General features: G+C 42.0%; 1 long non-coding RNA gene across 1 annotated transcript in view; it reads right to left on the bottom strand.

Annotated features, from left to right (window-relative positions):
• Window positions 1-2,107: 2,107 nt before the first annotated feature.
• Window positions 2,108-21,743, bottom strand: part of LOC135565197 (uncharacterized) — a 73,103-nt gene continuing 53,467 nt past the window's right edge. The window contains exon 3 of the long non-coding RNA XR_010461381.1: window positions 2,108-4,277. This is a non-coding gene — a long non-coding RNA (uncharacterized LOC135565197). The remainder of the gene's footprint in view (window positions 4,278-21,743) is intronic.

The raw sequence follows: 21,743 nt of genomic DNA, 5'->3' as shown, positions 1-21,743 counted from the left end.
AGTAAAAATAAATGTTTTGTCATCCCCGTGGTATAAGGTCTGATATACCACGGCTGTCAGCCAATCAGCATTCAGGGCTCGAACCACACGATGTATAATCAAATCAAATCAAATTGATTTATATAGCCCTTCGTACATCAGCTGATATCTCAAAGTGCTGTACAGAAACTCAGCCTAAAACCGCAAACAGCAAGCAATACAGGTGTAGAAGCACGGTGGCTAGGAAAAACTCCCTAGAAAGGCCAAAACCTAGGAAGAAACCTAGAGAGGAACCAGGCTATGAGGGGTGGCCAGTCCTCTTCTGGCTGTGCTGGGTGGAGATTATAACAGAACATGCCCAATATGTTCAAATGTTCATAAATGACCAGCATGGTCAAATAATAATAATCACAGTGGTTGTCGAGGGTGCAGCAAGTCAGCACCTCAGGAGTAAATGTCAGTTGGCTTTTCATAGCCGATCATTAAGAGTATCTCTACCAATCCTGATGTCTCTAGAGAGTTGACAACAGCAGGTCTGGGACAGGTAGCATGTCCGGTGAGCAGGTCAGGATTCCATAGCCGCAGGCAGAACAGTTGAAACTGGAGCAGCAGCATGGCCAGGTGGACTGGGGACATCATGCCAGATAGTCCTGAGGCATGGTCCTCAGAGAGAGAGAAAAAAATAGAGAATTAGAGAGAACATACTTAAATTCACACAGGACACCGGATAAGACAGAAGTACTCCAGATATTACAAACTGACCCTAGCCCCCTGACACATAAACTATTGCAGAATAAATACTGGAGGCTGAGACAGGTGGGGTCAGGAGACACTGTGGCCCCATCCGATGATACCCCCGGACAGGGCCAAACAGGAAGGATATAACCCCACCCACTTTGCCAAAGCACAGCTCCCACACCACTAGAGGGATACCTTCAACGACCAACTTGCCATCCTGAGACAAGGCCGAGTATAGCCCACAAAGATCTCTGCCACGGCACAACCCAAGGGGGGTCAACCCAGACAGGAAGATCACATCTGTAACGAGAATTGAATCACCTTTTCCATAATTAGACCATTACTTTAACAGGTCACCTCTTCTCAGCCTTCACATGTTTTTCTCTGATCCATCTGAGATCTTATTTTATCTACTACTGGTAGTGAGAATGCCTGTTTCATGGGGGTTGTCAAAACTTCCTAGTGTGAGAAACAACACAAATAAGGCAAAGGATGTGTGTGTGATCATTGGTGTGATCTAGCTAGCAAAAATCATTTGGAACTCTCTATCAGCATGGATCCTGTAGTTGGGACATGGAGAAACTAGGACACCAGGGTTCACTAGTCTGATCTGGTGTACGTTGTCTGACTCAGCTTTTTAGTGCTGGTGTTTTGCCAATCTGACACAGTCATGCTCAACAATGACTGCCATTACTCTCTCATTGACACACATGTACAGTGGCACTCCACTCTTATGAGCTATGGGCATTGACTCATTGTCAGTTTGTCATGAATAATGATGAGCATAAGAGGTCTCATTACCTTACTATGTTCATTAAATCTTGTTTAGTTTCTGTGTGCTTGATCTCATTGAGCATTATTAACTCAAATAAGATGTTCGGTCTGTAACAGATGCTTTTACCATATTTCTTGCTCACAACCACATTGCTCTCTGTACAGTTCTAAACTTGTTCCTAGAAATGACAGGCCCGAATCAATCAGTGTTATGGCTCTGTGTGCACGCCATTACAAGATGCAGATTGATGTATTCTAACGCCACTCAATTGGCTGCAACATCATTTGTTCCATCCCACTGTGTTCCAGTGCTATGGCTGCTTCAGCTTCTATCGTTACAGATTCATCGTAGAAAGTGCTGGGGTGGGATTACAGCCTGTTCATTTCTATGCTTGACTTGGCTGAATGGTTTTCGTCATATGAATGGTAAAAAGGGATCAATGTGGCTATACGAATAAATTAAAACATGTCAACTCTGCCCAAAGCACAAATACATGACAGGAAAGCAGGAAATCATTAGGCCTACAACATGACAAGAAAATATCAACATATAGCACACACCAATTATGTGTATTTGATGTAATTATTATCCACAAAACAATGGCAAAGAGGAATCAGAATTTCAGATTTTTTACTTGAGGGAGGCTTACAACAATTCTAGGACACCAGGAGAAGTAAATGCTATTTTGAAAAGCTTGTCTACTTAGATAGAACAAAAAAGAACTATTCAATATCTTCTTCAGTCATCATCAGATTAGTGCCTGAAATGGCCCTTCCCAAGGTTCTTCCAAAAGCATGGGACAAGATTAGGCTGTGTGTTATAGGGTTAGACAGGCCTATGGAGATAGGTCTAGCCTATAACCTACACTGACATGACCATTACAGGTGGGCTTGTGACACCAAACCATACTGTCAACTCACAAGACAAGATATAAGAATAAACAAACAAACATTTAATGTATAAATCCAATATGCAAATTTGAGTTACGTACCAGAGGAAACAAGGTTGACCCATCTCTGGTTGAAGTTTATTATCTTAACCATGATAGCATTCCTGGAAAAGCATTGACACTGGCTCTGTAGTCCCATCAAAGGACACACGGCAGAATGAAATTGACAAAACAGTTGACCAAGGTAAGATACAAAATATTTACAGGCCTACAGTACCTGTCCAGCACAATGCATCCTCTCTCACCTGTTCCATTTGGCAGACATTTCTAATTTACATTTTCAGGTGGTCTCATTCTAAGGTAAGAATGCCAGTTGCTGGCTGGTCCATTCCAGTAAGTTGACGGAGAATCACTCCAACACGTTTTTGAAACTGTAAATTGACATCCATCCGGGTAATCAGGTCAAGGCTAGAAGGGATCCTGCTTTTGTCAAATTAACGTCAAAAGTAGATTTGTTTTGTGAATTTTAGCTAACCCTAACCCTAACATGAACCTAATTCAATTAAATTAAAATCAAATTGTATTTGTCACATGCGCAGAAGACAACAGGTGTTGTTCACCTTACAGTGAAAGCTTACATACAAGCTCTTAACCAAAAATGCAGTTTTAAGAAAAAGTGTTAAGTAAAAAATAGATGAGTAAAAAGTTAAAAGAGCAGCAGTAGAATAACAGTAGCGAGGTTATATACAGGGGAACCCGCTAGAGAGTCAATGCACAGGGGCGCCGGTTAGTTTAGGATATTGAGGTAATATGTACATGTAGGTAAAGTTAAAGTAAAAATTATCCTAACATGCTGTGTTAATTCTCCTAACCTGCTGCGTAAATTCTCCTAACCTGCTGTGTTAATTCTCCTGCTGGGTTAAGCAGGGTAAGTCCTCCTGACCTGCTTTGTTAGTTCTCCTAACCTGCTGCGTAAATTCTTGTAAACTGCAGGGTTGATTCTCCCACACTGCTGAGTACGTTCTCCTAACCTGCTGTGTTAATTAACCCTATATGCAGTGTTAGCTCTCCTAAACATCAGATTAGATCAGATCAGCTCTCATAACCTGCTGTGTAAGCTCCCCTAACCTGCAGGGTAAGTTATCCTAAACTGATGGGTAAGCTCTCCAAACCTGCTGTGTTAGTTCTCCTAAACTGCTGTATTAGTTCTCCTAAACTGCTGCGTTAGTTCTTGTAACCTGCTGTGGTAATTCTCCTTACCGGCTGTGTTAATTCTCCAAAACTGCTGTTAGCTCTCCAAAACTGCAGTGTTAATCCTAATGGGTAAGATTAATCAATCAATCAAATGTATTTATAAAGCCCTTCGTACATCAGCTGATGTCACAAAGTGCTGTACAGAAACCCAGCCTAAAACCCCAAACAGCAAGCAATGCAGGTGTAGAAGCACGGTGGCTAGGAAAAACTCCCTAGAAAGGCCAGAACCTAGGAAGAAACCTATAGAGAGGAACCAGGCTATAAGGGGTGGCCGGTCCTCTTCTGGCTGTGCCAGGTGGAGATTATAACAGAACATGACCAAGATGTTCACAGATGACCGGCAGGGTCAAACAATAATAATCACAGTGGTTGTAGAGGGTGCAACAGGTCAGCACCTCAGGAGTAAATGTCAGTTGGCTCTTCATAGCATATCATTCAGAGAGTCTCTACCGCTCCTGCTGTCTCTAGGGAGTTGAAAACAGCAGGTCTGGGAAGGGTAGCACGTCCGGTGAACAGGTCAGGGTTCCATAGCCGCAGGCAGAATAGTTGAAACTGGAGCAGCAGCACGACCAGGTGGACTGGGGACAGCAAGGAGTCATCAGGCCAGGTAGTCCTGAGGCACGATCCTAGGGCTCAGGTCCTCTGAGAGAGAGAAAGAAAGAAAGAAAGAAAGAAAGAAAGAAAGAAAGAAAGAAAGAAAGAAAGAAAGAAAGAAAGAAAGAAAGAGAGAGAGAGAATTAGAGAGAGCATACTTAAATTCACACAGGATAACGGATAAGACAAGATAAATACTCCAGATATAACAGACTGACCCTAGCCCCCCGACACATAAACAATTGCAGCATAAATACTGGAGGCTGAGACAGGAGGGGTCAGGAGACACTGTGGCCCCGTCCGACGATACCCCCCGGGCAGGGCCAAACAGGCAGGATATAACCCCACCCACTTTGCCCCCAAACCCCCAAACCACTAGAGGGATATCTCAACCATCAACTAGCCATCCTGAGTATACCCCACAAAGATCTCCCCCACGGCACAACCAAAGGGGGGGGGGGGGGCGCCACCCCGGACAGGAGGATCACATCAGTGACTCAACCCACTCAAGTGACGCACCCCACCTAGGGATGGTATGGAAGAGCACCAGTGACTCAGCCCCTGTAATAGGGTTTGAGGCAGAGAATCCCAGCGGAGAGAGGGGAACCGACCAGGCAGAGACAGGGCTGTTCGTTGCTCCAGTGCCTTTCCGTTCACCTTCACACTCCTGGGCCAGACTACACTCAATCATAGGACCTACTGAAGAGATGAGTCTTCAATAAAGACTTAACGATTAAGACCAAGTCTGCGTCTCTCACGTGGATAGGCAGACCATTTCATAAAAATGGAGCTCTATAGGAGAAAGCCCTGCCTCCAGCTTTTTGCTAGGAATTCTAGGTACAATAAGGAGGCCTGCGTCTTGTCACCGTAGCGTACGTGTAGGTATGTGCAGGACCAAATCGGAAAGATCGGTAGAAGCAAGCTCATGTAATGCTTTGTAGGTTAGCAGTAAATTCTTGAAATCAGCCCTTGCCTTAACAGGAAGCCAGTGTAGAGAGGCTAGCACTGGAGTAATATGATCAAATTGTTTGGTTCTAGTCAAGATTCTAGCAGCCGTGTTCAGCACTAACTGAAGTTTATTTATTGCTTTATCCGGGTAGCCGGAAAGTAGAGCATTGGAGTAGTCAAACCTAGAAGTGACAAAAACATGGATTAATTTTTCTGCATAATTTTTTGACAGAAAGCTTCTGATTTTTTCAATCTGTCCTTGAAACAGTCTTGATATATTCGTCGAAAGAGAGATCAGGGTCCAGAGTAACGCCGAGGTCATTCACAGTTTTATTTGAGATGACTGTACAATCATCATGATTCATTGTCAGATTGAACAGAATGTCTCTTTTTTTTCTTGTGACCTGGAACTAGCATCTCTGTTTTGTCCGAGTTTTAAAAAAAAGAAAAAAAGCAGAACATTTTCCGCCATCCACTTCCTTATGTCTGAAATACAGGCTTCCAGGTAGGGCAATTTTGGGGCTTCACCATGTTTCATCGAAATGTACAGCTGTGTGTCGTCCGCATAGCAGTGAAAGTTAACATTATGTTTCCGAATGACATCACCAAAAGGTAAAATATATAGTGAAAACAATAGTGGTCCTAAAACGGAGCCTTGAGGAACACTGAAATTTACAGTTTATTTGTCAGAGGACAAACCATCCACAGAGACAAACTGATATCTTTCCGACAGATAAGATCTAAACCAGGCCAGAACTTGTCCGTGTAGACCAATTTGGGTTTCCAATGTCAAGGAGCACGAGGACAGATGCAGAGCCTCAGTCTGACACCATTCAAAGGTAATTTACGACCTTCACAAGTGCAGTCTCAGTGTTATGATGGGGTCTAAAACCAGAGTGAAGTGTTTTTGTATACATTGTATATATTTGTCTTGCGCAACAGCTTTTTCTAACATTTTTGAGAGGAAATGGAGATTTGATACAGGCCGATAGTTTTTAAAATATTTTCTAGGTCAAGGTTTGGCTTTTTCAAGAGAGGCTTTATTACTGACACTTGAGTTTGGTAGGTCAACCAGGTCAAAGTAAATGTTAAGGTCAACTACGAGACAGCCTATAGGGAGGAGGTCAGAGACCTGGCCGGGTGGTGCCAGATAACAACCTATCCCTCAACGTAACCAAGAGTAAGGAGATGATTGTGGACTACAGGAAAAGGAGCACCGAGCACGCCCCCATTCTCAACGACGGGGCTGTAGTGGAGCAGGTTGAGAGCTTCAAATTCCTTGGTGTCCACATCAACAACAAACTAGAATGATCCAAACACACCAAGACAGTCGTGAAGAGGGCACGACAAAGACTATTCCCCCTCAAGAAACGAAAAAGATTTGGTACCAAAAATTCATAAAAAAATCCTGCAATGTGATTTTCTGGATTTTTTCCCCCATTTTGTCTGTCATAGTTGAAGTGTACCTATGATGAAAATAACAGGCCTCTCTCATCTTTTTAAGTGGGAGAACTTGCACAATTGGTGGCTGACTAAATACTTTTTTGCCCCACTGTATGCATAGTCGCTTTAACTATACATTCATGTACATACTAACTCAATTGTTCCGACCAACCAGTGCTCCCGCACATTGGCTAACTGGGCTTAGTTGGAATATAGGGTCCAGTATGCAGCTTGAAGGTTTAGAGGCCATGATTATTTTCATCAATGTGTCAAGAGATATATTATTAAAAAACTTGAGTGTCTCCCTTGATCCTAGATCCTGGCAGAGTTGTGCAGACCACTGAGTTTTGAAGGAATACTCAGATTTAAAGAAGAGTCCGTATTTTGCTTTCTAATGATCATGTTCTTTTCCTCAAAGAAGTTCATGAATTTGTCACTGCTGAAGTAGAATCCATCTTCTCTTGGGGAATGTTGCTTTTTAGTTAGCTTTGCGACAGTATCAAAAATACATTTTGGATTGTTCTTATTTTCCTCAATTAAGTTGGAAAAATAGGATGATCGAGCTGCAGTGAGGGCTCGTCGATACCCATTTCCATTCCAATTTTCTGGAAGCTTGCTCTGGTATTTTCTGTATACCAGGTAGCTAGTTTCGTATGACAAATGTTTTTTGTTTTTAGGGGTGTGACTGCATCTAGGGTATTGCGCAAGGTTAAATTGAGTTCCTCAGTTAGGTGGTTAACTGATTTCTGTACTCTGGCGTCCTTGGGTGGGTGGAGGGAGTCTGGAAGGGCATCTAGGAATCTTTGGGTTGTCAGAGAATTTATAGCACGGCTTTTGATGATCCTTGGATCGCGTCCGAGAAGATTATTTGTTGCGATTGCAAACGTAATAAAATGGTGGTCTGATAGTCCAGGATTATGAGGAAAAACATTAAGATCCACAACATGTATTCCACGGGACAATACTAGGTCCAGAGTATGACAGTGGCAGTGAGTAGGTCTAGAGACATGTTGGATAAAACCTATTGAGTTGATGATGACTCTGAAAGTCTTTTGGAGTGGGTATGTGGACTTTTCCATGTGAATATTAAATTCACCAAAAAGTAGAATATTATCTGCCATGACTACAAGGTCCGATAGGAATTCAGGGGACTAAGTGAGGAACGCTGTATATGGCCCAGGAGGCTTGTAAAACAGTAGCTATAAAAAGTGATTGAGTAGGCTGCATAGATTTCATGACTAGAAGCTCAAATGACAAAGTCTGTTTTTTTTTATCATAAATTTTAGCAACACCTCTGCCTTTACGGGATGCGCGGAGGATGTGCAAACTCCCTCACGACGCCAGGACAGCGGAGTCAATCACCACCTTCCGGAGACACCTGAAACCCCACCTCTTTAAGGAATACCTAGGATAGGATAAAGTAATCCTTCTCCCCCTCCCCCCTTAAAAGACCTAGATGCACTATTGTAAAGTGGCTGTTCCACTGGATGTCATAAGGTGAAAGCACCAATTTGTAAGTCGCTCTGGATAAGAGCGTCTGCTAAATGACTTAAATGTAATGTAAATGATGTGGTCACTAGTGTAACCAGGAGATGAGGCCTCATTTAACACAGTAAATTAATCAGGTTTAAGCCATGTTTCAGTCAGGCCAATCACATCAAGATTATGATCAGTGATTAGTTTGTTGACTGTAACTGCCTTGGAAGTGAGGGATCTAAAATTAAGTAGCCCTGTTTTTTGAGATGTGACATATCACAATCTCTTTCAATAATGGCAGGATTGGAGGAGGTCTTTTTTCCAGTGAGATTGCTAAGGCGAACACCGCCATGTTTAGTTTTTCCAAACCTAGATCGAGGCACAGACACTGTCTCAATGGCGATAGCTGAGCTGACTACACTGACTGTGCTAGTGGCAGGCTCCACTAAGCTGGCAGGCTGGCTAACAGCCTGCTGCCTGGTCTGCACACTAACTCATTGTGGAGCTAGGGGAGTTAGAGCCCTGTTTATGTTCGTAGATAAGATGAGAGCACCCCTCCAGCTAGGATGGAGTCCGTCACTCCTCAACAGGCCAGGCTAGGTCCTGTTTGTGATTGAGTCCCAGAAAGAGGGCCAATTATCTACAAATTCTATTTTTTGGGAGGGGCAGAAAACAGTTTTCAACCAGCGATTGAGTTGTGAGACTCTGCTGTAGAGTTCATCACTCCCCCTAACTGGGAGGGGAGGGGGGACAGAGACAATTACTCGACGCCGACACATCTTTCTAGCTGATTTACACGCTGAAGCTATGTTGCACTTGGACACATCTTTCTAGCTGATTTACACGCTGAAGCTATGTTGTACTTGGACACATCTTTCTAGCTGATTTACACGCTGAAGCTATGTTGCATTTGGCGAGCTCCGACTGTTTCATCCTAACATTGTTGGTGCCGACGTGGATTACAATATCCCTATACACTCGCCAGTTTTAGCCTTAGCCAGCACCATCTTCAGATTAACCTTAACGTCAGTAGCCCTGCCCCGGCTAAACAGTGTATGATCGCTGGATGATTTGTTTGAAGTCTAATACTGCGGGTAATGGAGTCTCCAATGACTAGGGTTTTCAATTTGTCAAAGCTAATGGTGGGAGGCTTCGGCATCTCAGATCCCGTAACGGGAGGAGTAAAGACAAGGGAAGGCTCGGCCTCTGACTCCGACCTGTTGCTTAAAGAGGAGAACCGGTTGGAAGTTTCTGTCGGCTGAATGAGCGACACCAGTTGAGCTATCCAACAGCATTTCCTTCCAGAAGCCATGAGAAAATTTTCCGGCTGCGGGAACTGTGCGAGGGAATTTAAACTACAATCTGTACTTACTGGTGGCACAGACGCCGTTTCATCCTTTCCTACACTTAATATACCCTTGCCTAACAATTGCGTCTGAAGCTGGGCTTGCAGCACAGCTATCCTCGCTATAAGGCGATCGTTCTCTTGTATATTATGAGTACAGCGACTGCAATTAGAAGGCATCATGTCAATGTTACTACTTAGCTTCGGCTGCTGGAGGTCCTGACGAACCAAGTCCAGATAAAGCGTCCGGGGTGAAGAAGTTGAATGAAAAAAAGTTGAAAAAAAAACAAAAAATATAAACAGTAATTAAAAAGTAAAAACCGTAAAGTTGGCAGGTAGCAAAGTAAGGATAACAACTAACCGCACAGCAGCACGTAAACAAGTCTACAAATTGTGACCTGAAATTGATTATGACGATAAGAATGCGGTGACTGACAGAGTCGAAAGCCTTGGCCAGATCTCCTAACCTACTTGGTGGTAAATTCTCATAATCTAATGTGTTAATTATCCTAACCTGCTGTGTAAATTCTCCTAACCTGCTGTGTTAATTTTCATAACCTACTGTGTTAGTTCTCCTAACCTGCTGCGTAAATTCTCTTAACCTAATGGGTAAGATCTCCTAACCTGCTGTGTTAATTCTCTTAATCTGCTGGGTAAATTCTCCTAACCTGCTCCGAAAATTCTCCTAACCTGCTCCGTAAATTCTCCTAAACTGCTGTGTAAGTTCTCCTAACCTGCTGTGTAAGTTCTCCTAACCTGCTGCGTAAGTTCTCCTAACCTGCTGAGTAAGTTCTCCAAACCTGCTGGGTAAATTCTCCTAACCTGCTGCATTATCTGTCATAACCTGCTGTGTTAGTTCTCCTAGCCTGCTGGGTAAGTTCTCCTGGCCTGCTTTGTTAGTTATCCTAACCTGCTGCGTAAGTTATCCTAACCTGCTGCGTATGGTCTGCTAACCTGCTGCGTAAGTTATCCTAACCTGATGCGTATGGTCTGCTAACCTGCTGTGTAAGTTCTCCTAACCTGCTGCGTAAGTTCACCTCGCCAGTCTGGTAGTTATCCTAAACTGCTGTGTTAGTGCTCCTAACCTGCTGTGGCAATTGTCCTTACCTGCTGTGTTAATTCACCTAACCTGCTTTGGTAAGTTCTCATATACTGCTGCGTAAATTCTCTTAACCTGCTGCGTAAGTTCTCCTAACCTGCAGTGTAAGTTCTCCTAACCTCATGCATATTGTCTGCTAACCTGCTGCGTAACTTCACCTCGCCAGCCTGGTAGTTATCCTAAACTGCTGTGTTAGTCCTCCTAAACTGCTGTGTTAATTCTCCTAAGCTGCTGTGTAAGTTCTCCTAAGCTGCTGTGTTAGTTCTCCTAACCTGTTGAGTAAATTCTCCTGACATGCTACGTGAGTTCTTTTGAACTGCTAGGTAGGTTCTCCAAACCTGCTGCATAACATATCCTATCCTGCTGCGTAACTTATCCTAACCTGATGTGTTAATTCTCCTATCCTGCTGTGTAAGTTCTCCTAACCGTAAGTTATCATAAACTGCTGTGTAAGTTCTCCTAACCTGATGTGTTAGTTCTCCTAACATGTTGGGTATGTTCTCCTAACCTGTTGCGTTAGTTCTCCTAACCTATTGGTTATGTTCTCCTAACCTGCAGTGTCAGTTCTCCAAAACTGCTGTGTTCATTTTCTTTACCTAATGGGTAAGATATCCTAACCTGCTCTGTCAGTTCTCCTAACCTGCTGTGTCAGTTCTCCGAACCTGTTGTGTTAGTTCTCCTGACCTGCTGTGTAAGCTATCCTAACCTGCTGTGTTAGTTCTCTTAACCTGCTGTGTCAATTCACATAAGATGCTGCATAAATTCTCCTCACATTCAGGGTAAATTCTTCTAACCTGCTGTGTTAATTATCCTAACATGCGGTGTAAGTTCTCCTAACATGCTATGTAAGTTCTCTTAACCTGCTGGTTTTGTTCTCTTAACCTGCTTTGTTAGTTTTCCAAACCTGCTGGGTAGATTATCCTAACCTGCTGTGTAAATTCTTCTAACCTGCTGCTTTAATCCTCCGTTCTGCAGTTTTAATTCTCCTAACCTAGTGTGTTAGTTCTCCTATCCTACTGTGTTAGTTCTCCTAACCTGCTGCTCCTAACCGTAAGTTCTCCTTAACTGCTGGGTAGGTTCTCCTCACCTGCTTTGTAAGTTCTTGTAACCTGCTGTGTTCATTTTCCTAACCTGCTGGGTAAGTTCTCCTAAACTGCTGTGTTAATTCTCCTAACCTGCTGTGATAGAAGAGGAGTGGGAGGCCCTGGTGCATAACTGAGCAAGAGGACAAGTACATTAGAGTGTCTAGTTTGAGAAACAGACGCCTCACGAGTCCTCAACTGGCAGCTTCATTAAATATTACCCGCAAAACACGTCTAAGCGTCAACAGTGAAGTGGCTACTCCGGGATGCTGGCCTTCTAGGCAGAGTTGCAAAGAAAAAGCCAGACTGGACAATAAAAAGAAAATATTAAGATGGGCAAAGAACACAGACACAGAGGAACTCTGCCTAGAAGGCCAGCATCCCGGAATTCACTTCTTCACTGTTGAGGTTGAGACTGGTGTTTTGCGTGTACTATATAATGAAGCTGCCAGTTGAGGAATTGTGAGGCGTCTCTTTCTCAAACTAGACACTCTAATGTACTTGTCCTCTTGCTCAGTTGTGCACCGGGGCCTCCCACTCCTCTTTCTATTCTGGTTTGCGCCTGTTCTGTGAAGGGAGTAGTGCACAGCGTTGTACGAGATCTTCAGTTTCTTGGCATTTTCTCACATGGAATAGCCTTAATTTCTCAGAACTAGAATAGACTGACGAGTGTCAGAAGAAAGTTACTTGTTTCTGGCCATTTTGAGCCTGTAATCTAACCCACAAAGGCTGATGCTCTGCTCCAGATACTCAACTAGTCTAAAGAAGGCCAGTTTTATTGCTTCTTTAATCAGGACAAAGGTTTTCAGCTGTGCTAACATAATTGCAAAAGGTTTTTCTAATGATCAATTAGGCTTTTTGAAATTATAAACTTGGATTAGCTAACACCATGTGGAACGGGAGTGATGTTTGATGTTTGCTGATAATGGGACTCTGTACGCCTATGTAGATATTCCATTTTAAAAAATTGCCGTTTTCAGCTACAATAGTTATTTACAACATTAACAATGTCTACACTGTATTTCTGATCAATTTGATGTAATTTGAATGGACAAAAGAAAAGCTTTTCTTTAAAAAACAAGGACATTTCAAGGTGACCCCAAATTTTGAAAGGTGGTGTATATTGGTTATATGATTTTGCTATTGATTACTGCACTGTTGAGTAAAGCTGGCAAGTTAAGCATTTCTCTGAAAATACTTGATCCTGGCCATCAGAGGGATATTTATACCTCCAAATTCAAGGTCTACTTTTGTTCTGCTTGGTCTGTAACAGGTATAGTGACCCAATATTGCATGATGCATCCTTGACTAGGCTGCAAGCTGCTAACATTAAACAAAATTCAAAAGGCACATTTTTGCATAGATGACAAAATCCCGCGTTTTTGCTTATCCATTTCACCCCCCAAAAAAAAAAAACCAAACATGTGGTCGAAATACAACATTTCAGTTAATCGTACATCTTTTTTTTTTAAGTCGAGGAGGTCTTGTAAAATAGCTGTCATGTACCTCTATTACCATCATAGACCACTAGTAAGGAGGTTAACTCTAAATCTTCAGGGGATGTAACTGTGGGTTCAAGGGCCCCTCGCGTCAAGCTTTTTTTGTTAAGAAAAAACTGTTCATTATTTATGTAGCAGTAGCCTTTATGTCGGTCTGCAAGAAGGACTTCCGTTTGCAACACACTAACAAAATAAATGTAATTTTACATTTCAACTGGAAAAACGGTATCTCTCCTTGGATTCGAATTTGCCACAAACTGCAAAATGACCAGGAGCCATACTAGCTAAACTGTATGCTATTTGTCCAATTGCAATGTCGCACATGCTTTAGTAATATTTAATAGCAGAATTGACTTCAGTTAAGGACACTTTCGTGGAAAGTGTTCAATCATGGTCAACTATGCCAACATTTGTAATTGGCTGATGCAGATTTGTTCTCAAGTATGGACCCATAGGGTTCAGATGTATTTACTGCTGGATCTCAGGTTGCCACATTTCAGCTAGCCCTAGCCCTAGCCCTAGCCCTAGCCCTAGCCCTAAACTGTCTGCATCACACAAGTGCAGCATGTCAAAATCTGATTGGATGCATTTGCTCTATTCCCATTTTTGTTGTTGGTGCACTCTTTGATGGTGTGTACATCTTACAGAGTGTGGCTTAATGGCAGTTTGCCTCCAACCACTATCCTGCACTAAGGAAAAGCTAGATTGATTAGTGCACAAATTAACGCAAGAAAGAGATCATTCTCCCTCCATAAACTAATTTGCTGTCCTGGATCTCTTATTAATAAGTCAATCCAATTAACATTTCTAAAGAAATGGCTATTGCTGTAGTAAATCTACTAAATTCAATAAACTTAATTACAATAAATTCAGTAAACATTTAGATTGAATGCGGTAGCTGTGTCACTTACACCACTAGGATGCTTTAAGCATAATTTAATAAAATGGCAAAGGAACCTCTGCAAAGCCACTTAACCTTGTAAAAGCCTTGAATACACATTAAGCTAAAGCTTATTTGGACAGGAATAGATAATAATTGATCTGGATTTCTTTGCAAATATTTGATCACTCCATCTAAGTTGTTATTGGGTGACTTCACTGTGGTCGCCTCTAATTGCTGTTTGTCACTGGTCTCACTTGTCATTCGATGCAAAGCTCGGAGGCCACTTTTTCATTTGGATCCCAAGAAGCCGGCAGAAGTCAATACTGGGGGATACTAATCTTTCTGGGTTTAGTCATGATGTAGTATGCTTTATTCCAAATGAACGGTGATTAGAAATATATGAGCTGTGCTGTAGCTCAAAATCGTCTTTGCAGGAAGGCCATTGTCAAGTCTGCCCAACAGCACTAGACTACATGCAGCACTACAGGAAAAAGCAGCATAATAAGAGTGAGCAAAACCTTGTTTGAATACTGTAGTTCAAAGCAAGAAAAAAAGATTGTTGACTCTGAAGCTAAGATTCTAGTCCACTTCTCTCAGATGTTCACCTGTGTTGCACAGCTGGTTTGTGAAGGAGTGAGGGTACTACAGTATTACCTCGATAACTAGTATCCCAGGAAGGCCTTGAAGTTAACTTTGCCGTCTTTCCAGAGGTCCAGTATAATTCCTGAGTTTACAGGAGACCCTGTCTGAGGCCCTTCCAGAGCTGACCACAGAGCCCATCACTGGAGTTGTTGGAGTTTATACTTTTTTGTAAGTAACTTCTTGCTTTTTGAATCATTCACTCTATTAGATTGAGGATACATTATGAAGCATATTATTTAATAAAAGCATATAGCAATGCTTATCATGGAATATAAATAAATGTTACTGCACTTCGCTCAGCATTTTCCAGTTACTTTGACTTCAACCTCATTTGAAGGCAAATTAATTATGTTATGCATATGCATATGTTGTAAAGTAGGTACAGTACTATTTTGGTAAATTCAATACCTTCTGTAATCACCATTTGATCAAAACCGTGTTCTCAATATCACTGCTGTGTTGCTGTGGAGTCTACCATTTTGTTTTTGGAGGGTAGCCATGAAGCACTTGGACATGCCCTTGGCTATCACTTCTGAGTAGTGTTGTGTTTTTTGTGAGACGAATCAAATAACTAATTCATGCAGTTTACTTTGATGATGGAGATGATTACTGTAGACCTATTTGTTGCCATTAGTCCTTTAGCCTTACCAAAGGCTATGGTTTAACAACCCTTGGTGAATGCCCCCCACAGTTCTGGCACTGTGTCACCATGTTTGTTTAACACTCTCAGCGAAGAGGGGTTGCCGGCTGTTTGGCACCCCAGCAAGTTTGAACAATCTGGTTGTGAGAGTCAGAGGAAAGTAGGACAGCAATATCACTGGCCCATGGGAACCATGTTTATATTTTTGAAAGAGTGAGAAGTGAGAGCTAGCGAGATGGAGAGAGGAAGATGTTTTGTGAATTTAGCAAAGCACAAAGCATACACAGTGATATAGCCTGAAGTGGGCTCAAGGGCAGATCTCTACTCCTTTTCTTTCTCTACCCTCTCTCCTTCTTTTCCCTTCCTCTCATCCCCTTCTCTCTCTTCCTGCCCCAACCCACACAGCCCAACTGTTGTAATCTCTGGTGGGTTATGGTGGGTTGGCATTGCGACGATGTGTTGCCTACTGGCATTGGGACTGCATGCATACCACATGGCAGTGAACGAGAATGAAAATGCTGCTTGACTTCCTGCTTGGTTTCTTCAGTAGGATAGATCCCTCTGTTACTGAAGGGAATGGAGGTGTTGCTCCGCTTTGGTAGTCTGGTTACGTCAATGGTAAGTCATGTTCTTCTGCTGTTCATGTTATAGGCTAGACCTTCTTTGGTTGCTCCTTTTTGAATTTCTCTTCAACAATGACTGATTTTTAGAAATACATTTTATGCCGTAGTAGATCAATGAGCTGATTAACTCTTTTGCTCTCCACTACAGTGCATTCACATCTCAGAACTTGAACAAGTTGTTCCTACACAAGAGAGCAGGCCCAGATCAAACACTGCTCCACAGGGATCGGGATCTTAGCTCAAGCTGCAGCAGCCGCCCCACATCAAACACCTTAAGCGGGCACTGGCACTGACACAGACACTTAGGGCCGCAAAGGGAAGCTGGGTGTCATTCAAATTTGCCTGAGCATATAACATACTACCCTCATGAACACATTAACATAAGTTTATTTGAAGGAGTGTGTTTGCTAGCCTGAGATCTGAGCCTCCTGTAATTGGCTAGGACCTCCGCTGAATCGGTTTACCAACCTCTGATGACTCTGAATCTTGTGTACGTTTAATATACTGTAGAAGCAGGGTTGGGTAGGTTACCTTCCAAATGTAATCCGTTTCAGTTACTAGCTTCCTGTCCAAAACTGTAATCATTAACGTAACTTTTGGATGACCCAAACTCATTAACATCATCGGATTACTTTCAGTTACTTTTGGGTTGCTTCATCCTTAGAGGCATTCAAATAAGACAAAAAGGATCCATCAAACACATTTGGTGTGTCATCATAGTGGTCTCTGACTTGTTGTAAGACTCAATCACATGGAACAAACTTAAAATTGCGCCTATTTTCAATGCTGAAATTAATGTCGTTGAGAAAACAGAAAGGTGTCAATGTATTTTTACCCAAACATACTTTTTTAATTGAAAAGTAATCCAATATGTAATCATCTAGTTTTCCATTAGTATCTGTAATCTGATAACAATAGTTTTGCTGGTAACGTAACTGATTACACTTACAGTTCTGTTTTGTTAATCAGATTACATGTAACTGACTACATGTAATCAGTTAATCCCCAACCCTGTGTAGAAGAATGATCATTCAGCAGTTTATTGGTGATCTCGATGACTGGGAGGCAATGTGTGCTTCACATACGGTGCATTTGGAAAGTATTCAGACCCCTTACCTTTTTCCACATTTTGTTACGTTACAGCCTTCATCTAAAATTGCTTAAATAAAAGTTTTTTCTCATCACATTTATTAAAAATACAAAACAGAAATGTAGACCCTTTGCTATGAGACTTGAAATTGAGCTCAGATGCATCCTGTTTCCATTGATCATCCTTGAAATGTTTCTACAACTTGATTGGAGTCCACCTGTAGTAAATTCAATTGATTGGACATGATTTGGAAAGGCACACTCCTGCCCATATTAGGTCCCGCAGTTGACAGTGCAAGTCAGAGCAAAAACCAAGCCATGAGGTTGAAGAAATTGTCCGTAGAGCTCAGAGACAGGATTGTGTCGAGGTACAGGTCTGGGGAAGGGTACCAAAACATTTCTGCAGCGTTGAAGGTCCTCAAAAACACAGTGGCCTCCATCACTCTTAAATGCTCTTACTCTTACTAGAGCTAGCCACTTGGCCAAACTTTGGTAAGGGAGGTGACCAAGAACCCGATGGTCACTCTGACAGAGCTCCAGAGTTCCTCTGTGGAGATGGGAGAACCTTCCAGATGGACAACCATCTTTGCAGCACTCCACCAATCAGGCTTTTATGAAAATGTGGTCTACTGTATTAGCACAATGATTTGTCTTCAAGCTCACGTGATTTGGAAATAATCTACTATATCTGATTTTTTTTTTTTTGGTATGGCTCTAATGATATTTTGGTTTCAATGGTAGCAGCTGTCTTTCATAGCCTTTTCCCAGCTAAAGTCCCACGAAGCTGCCTAGTGCCCACGAGGCTGCCTATTGTAGGTGCTCGCTCTCATTATTAACTCAGTGACGTTTTCCGTCTTTTGAGATCTGTCAGAAATTACCAGTACTACCAATAGATTGACCTATTCCATAGCAGTTTTTAATTTGTGCAGAATTGGCAGTTGGATATGTCAGTCAATCAGCCCACTTTATATGTGTACATGACATCAAAATGACAAGTTCAGAGTTCAAAAATTGATATAAAGTCAGATATGTGATTCTTCTGTTGTTCAGACTTTTGGAAAGTGGAAGTGGAAACACTCACAGCAATGAGCCCTGTTGGACGATGGGAGCCACATAACAGTAGATAGTATAAAGAAAATCGAGAGCAAATGCATCCAAACTTTTCTCCTGCTTCTACCTCTGCGACTCTGCAATTGGTGTTTCAAATTCTGGCCGCGTCACCCCCTGCTTCTGGAGCTGTGGCAGGATGACGCCTGAGGTGTCGCCTACTGTAGGAGCGCTGTGCCCTCTTACTCCCCTGCTTGACTTTGGGTTTCACACAGCCAGTCCTTTGTTTACGCTGACAGGATGCGCTGGCTACTGACCTGGAAAAAGTGGCCAAGACGGGTTGTCTTGTAAGGAGGTGGGGCTTTTGGTGATGTATGGGCTTCTCATCAGACCTTTTATCTTGCCCGCTGGAGATGCCTGCACACCCTCTCTCTCTTTCTCTCTTTCCCCCTCTCACTTTCCTCCTCTCTCTCTCTTTCTCTCTTTCCCCCTCTCACTTTCCTCCTCTTTCTCTCTTTCCCCCTCTCACTTTCCCCCTCTCTCTCTCTTTCTCTCTTTCCCCCTCACACTTCCCCCTCTCTCTCTTTCTCTCAGCCCCTCTCTCATCCCATCTAGTCACTGGTGGTTTTGCATGAGTCACTCCCTACCATGTTTTCCACAGCCAATCACCAGGGTCATTCATCATTATTGTCAGGGTGGTAATGTGTGTGGGTGGGTGCAGAGATCCAGGACTTCTTCGTTTGAATGAACCTCATTAAATATACTCTTCTTTGTGAAGGATCCTCTCGGAGAATAAGTCTGGCAGTCATTTTGGTGATTTACCGACGATGGCCAATGTAACATGACGTTTCAGCCAAGCTTATTTGCTGGTAGCTATGGAGAAGTGTCTGACTCACTCATGTGAGGGTAGTTTTGGCTTCATCATTCTTCAGTTCATGCACACTAGGTGGGCTGCCAACACTGTCCGTCATAGCCTTTTCTAACGTGCCTGGGCTCTTGTGCTTTATGTTACCATATCCGAATACACTGTAAATACTCAAATCTCCCCATTCTCATCAGAATCTTTTGGCAGCACAATGAAGTTTGGTTTTCCTTATTAGAGCAGATCTTTGTCAGGTTGTCTTTAATTAATCAGCCCCATCCCAAGGGATGATATTTTTAGCCACCTGTTTTGGGGGCTACGGCTCCTTCTTTACCCACACAGGGCACTAATGAGATGGATCTGTAGCACGGGCAACCGTTAATTAAGTATGCAAGAGAAGAGGCTAAAAGCAACGCACTCACACCATACATACATTAACTTTATCCCACCTCATGCATGTTCTTCTCTCCTTGTATATTTTTTTTCCTTTTTTCACGTAGGTTGCACAAACAACAGATGGCTCCAACCCCAACCTGTGGAAGGACGGCTTATTTAAATCCAAGGTCGCCCGCTACCTCTCTGTCACCAGAGATAATGTAAGTGGAAATGTAAACTTCTCCCTTTCCCTACGCATGGTGCAGTAACACCTCATCCCTAACACCTTTTGTTGGCACTGGCTTGCTTGGTTTGCCCTCTCTAGCATTCTCCTGTAGAGCTCTTTGATCATTGAAAGTCCAATAATGTTCCATGAATTTTAAAAGTCCGGAATTTGAAATGAATGCAAAAACCAATCTGAATGTTGTGTTACATGATTGCATTTTATTCTTGATGTGTGATACCTTGGTGGGCTCCCAAGATTATATTGTTGACGTTCTTGTGTCCTCCAGAGAGGGAGAGTTATGATTATTCATAGTATTAGAATGAGCTTTTATTTAAACTATTTCAGTTCATTCAATGAACCTTGTCCCTGTACAGAATGTGGAGACCTTCCAGTTATTCTTCAAAGATGAGGCACACATTTAAAAAAAAAAAAAAAAAAACATTTTGAATATTTCCTTTTATAAGAAATAGAACTTCAAAAGCTCAGTTCAATAGGGTTGGAAATGGGGCACCTATTTCAAATAACAGTAATAACTCTGTGAATTGAGCTCTCTTTGAACGTTCTCTACAAATCAACTGGTAGACACATTTTCATGGTCTTTTTTTACATATTAAATACATTTGAGAATAGAGAACAGCGATGCTCCTAGTATAAAGTCAAAAGTTACCATGGAATAGAAATATATTCAAGTAGTGGGCACAAAGTGTTGCATAGTTGTCATCAATTACATCTGTTCCAACATTCATAATTCCTTTGCTTTCCTGTGGCTAAATTGCCTATTTAATTAAAGAAAATGTAACAGTTCATAACCATATATTACCTATGCTAACTATACTATTGTTTTTTAACTTGCACAAATGCAACTAAATATGTGACATATTTACATTACATTCTTCAGTTTACATTAACATTCTTCAGTCCAAAAGGCTGATAGTACGTAAACAGGATTGTAATGATTCGACAGCCACTTCAACCTTTGTTCCTTTCCACAGTTTCTGTCAGTGTCTTCATTTACAGCCTTGAGGTTTGAGTTTATCAGCTGAATGAGTGCCACATTGTACAGCCCTAGACATTTATTTGATACAACTATGATTTTACCTCATTGGTATACATAACAGGATTTTTACCCACAATAAATTATTTCTGTGTGTTCACTTTGACATATTCTCGTTCATGACAAATCAATCATTTATGGTTAGACACTACTACTAATTCTGAAAATACTTCCTCCATTAGAATCCTTGTGAGTGTGATTGAAACCTCTGAGATATTTGAGGCCTTGTAAAGGCACCTGTAGACGAAGCTCAGCATGGTCCACAGTTTAGTGCGTATCACACAAATAGCTTTGCCCTCATTCCTGTGTATTATCTTAAAATTTGTGTCCGCACTGTTTTAAAGACTTTGACACAAATAAAACATGACAGAGCCATCAACAAAGGCTATTTTGTCTGCCAGTCATTGTAGCCCTCTCTGTAATTGTCATTGACAAAAACAGATTCTGCAAAATTAGCCACTGAATTATGTGGAAGGGAAGTAAACAGTTTGTGATTTATCATACTCTAGGTTGGATGTAGATGGCCCTTTTGTCAGGTCCTGATGGGAAAAATCTATCTTGCAACCAAAAAAAAAAAAAAAAAAAAGGTTTCACGCATAGTAATAACATTCATCCATATTCCACCCTGAGTCAAAATAAAAACAATGAATAAAACATGTATCTAGTGGTAATAACTGCCGGGTAAAAGGAGCAGTGGAATCCAGATTTCCGGACGCTTCAAGTCACGGCTCGGTCGCCACACTCTCCAATGCCGCTGTGTATTATTGCAATTTATTACGGGGAAAATGTTCAAAATAATGACTGGAGGCTGGGAGGAGTCATGCTTGAAAATGACAAATAAACAGTCCTTGATTGTTTTTAACCAGTCCCATTCTGATGAACAGGCAATCCTGCCTCGCACATCGTGCATCTCTCGGAGGGTTGAGAATGATTGCAAGTTCACAGATGCATTCAAATTTTTTAAAAGAAGCTATTTTGGAGTAATTACTTCCACCATCGTGTCAACTCCTCTCTTTAGAGACTTCCCAAGCTTTTAGGAAATCGCAGATACAATTGTCTTTGTAAGTTATTTTCAGACCCTTACAATAACTGAATATCCCTCACCCCCCTCACTACTTTTGGAATGAGAATTGGTTGTTACAGTCTATTACAGTATATGTGAAACGTGCATAAAGTATGTG

This window comes from Oncorhynchus nerka, linkage group LG27 (assembly GCF_034236695.1).
Source record: "Oncorhynchus nerka isolate Pitt River linkage group LG27, Oner_Uvic_2.0, whole genome shotgun sequence".
Lineage (NCBI taxonomy): Eukaryota > Metazoa > Chordata > Actinopteri > Salmoniformes > Salmonidae > Oncorhynchus > Oncorhynchus nerka.
Note: the sequence above shows the minus strand (reverse complement) of the source record. Positions and strands in the feature narration are given on the sequence as shown.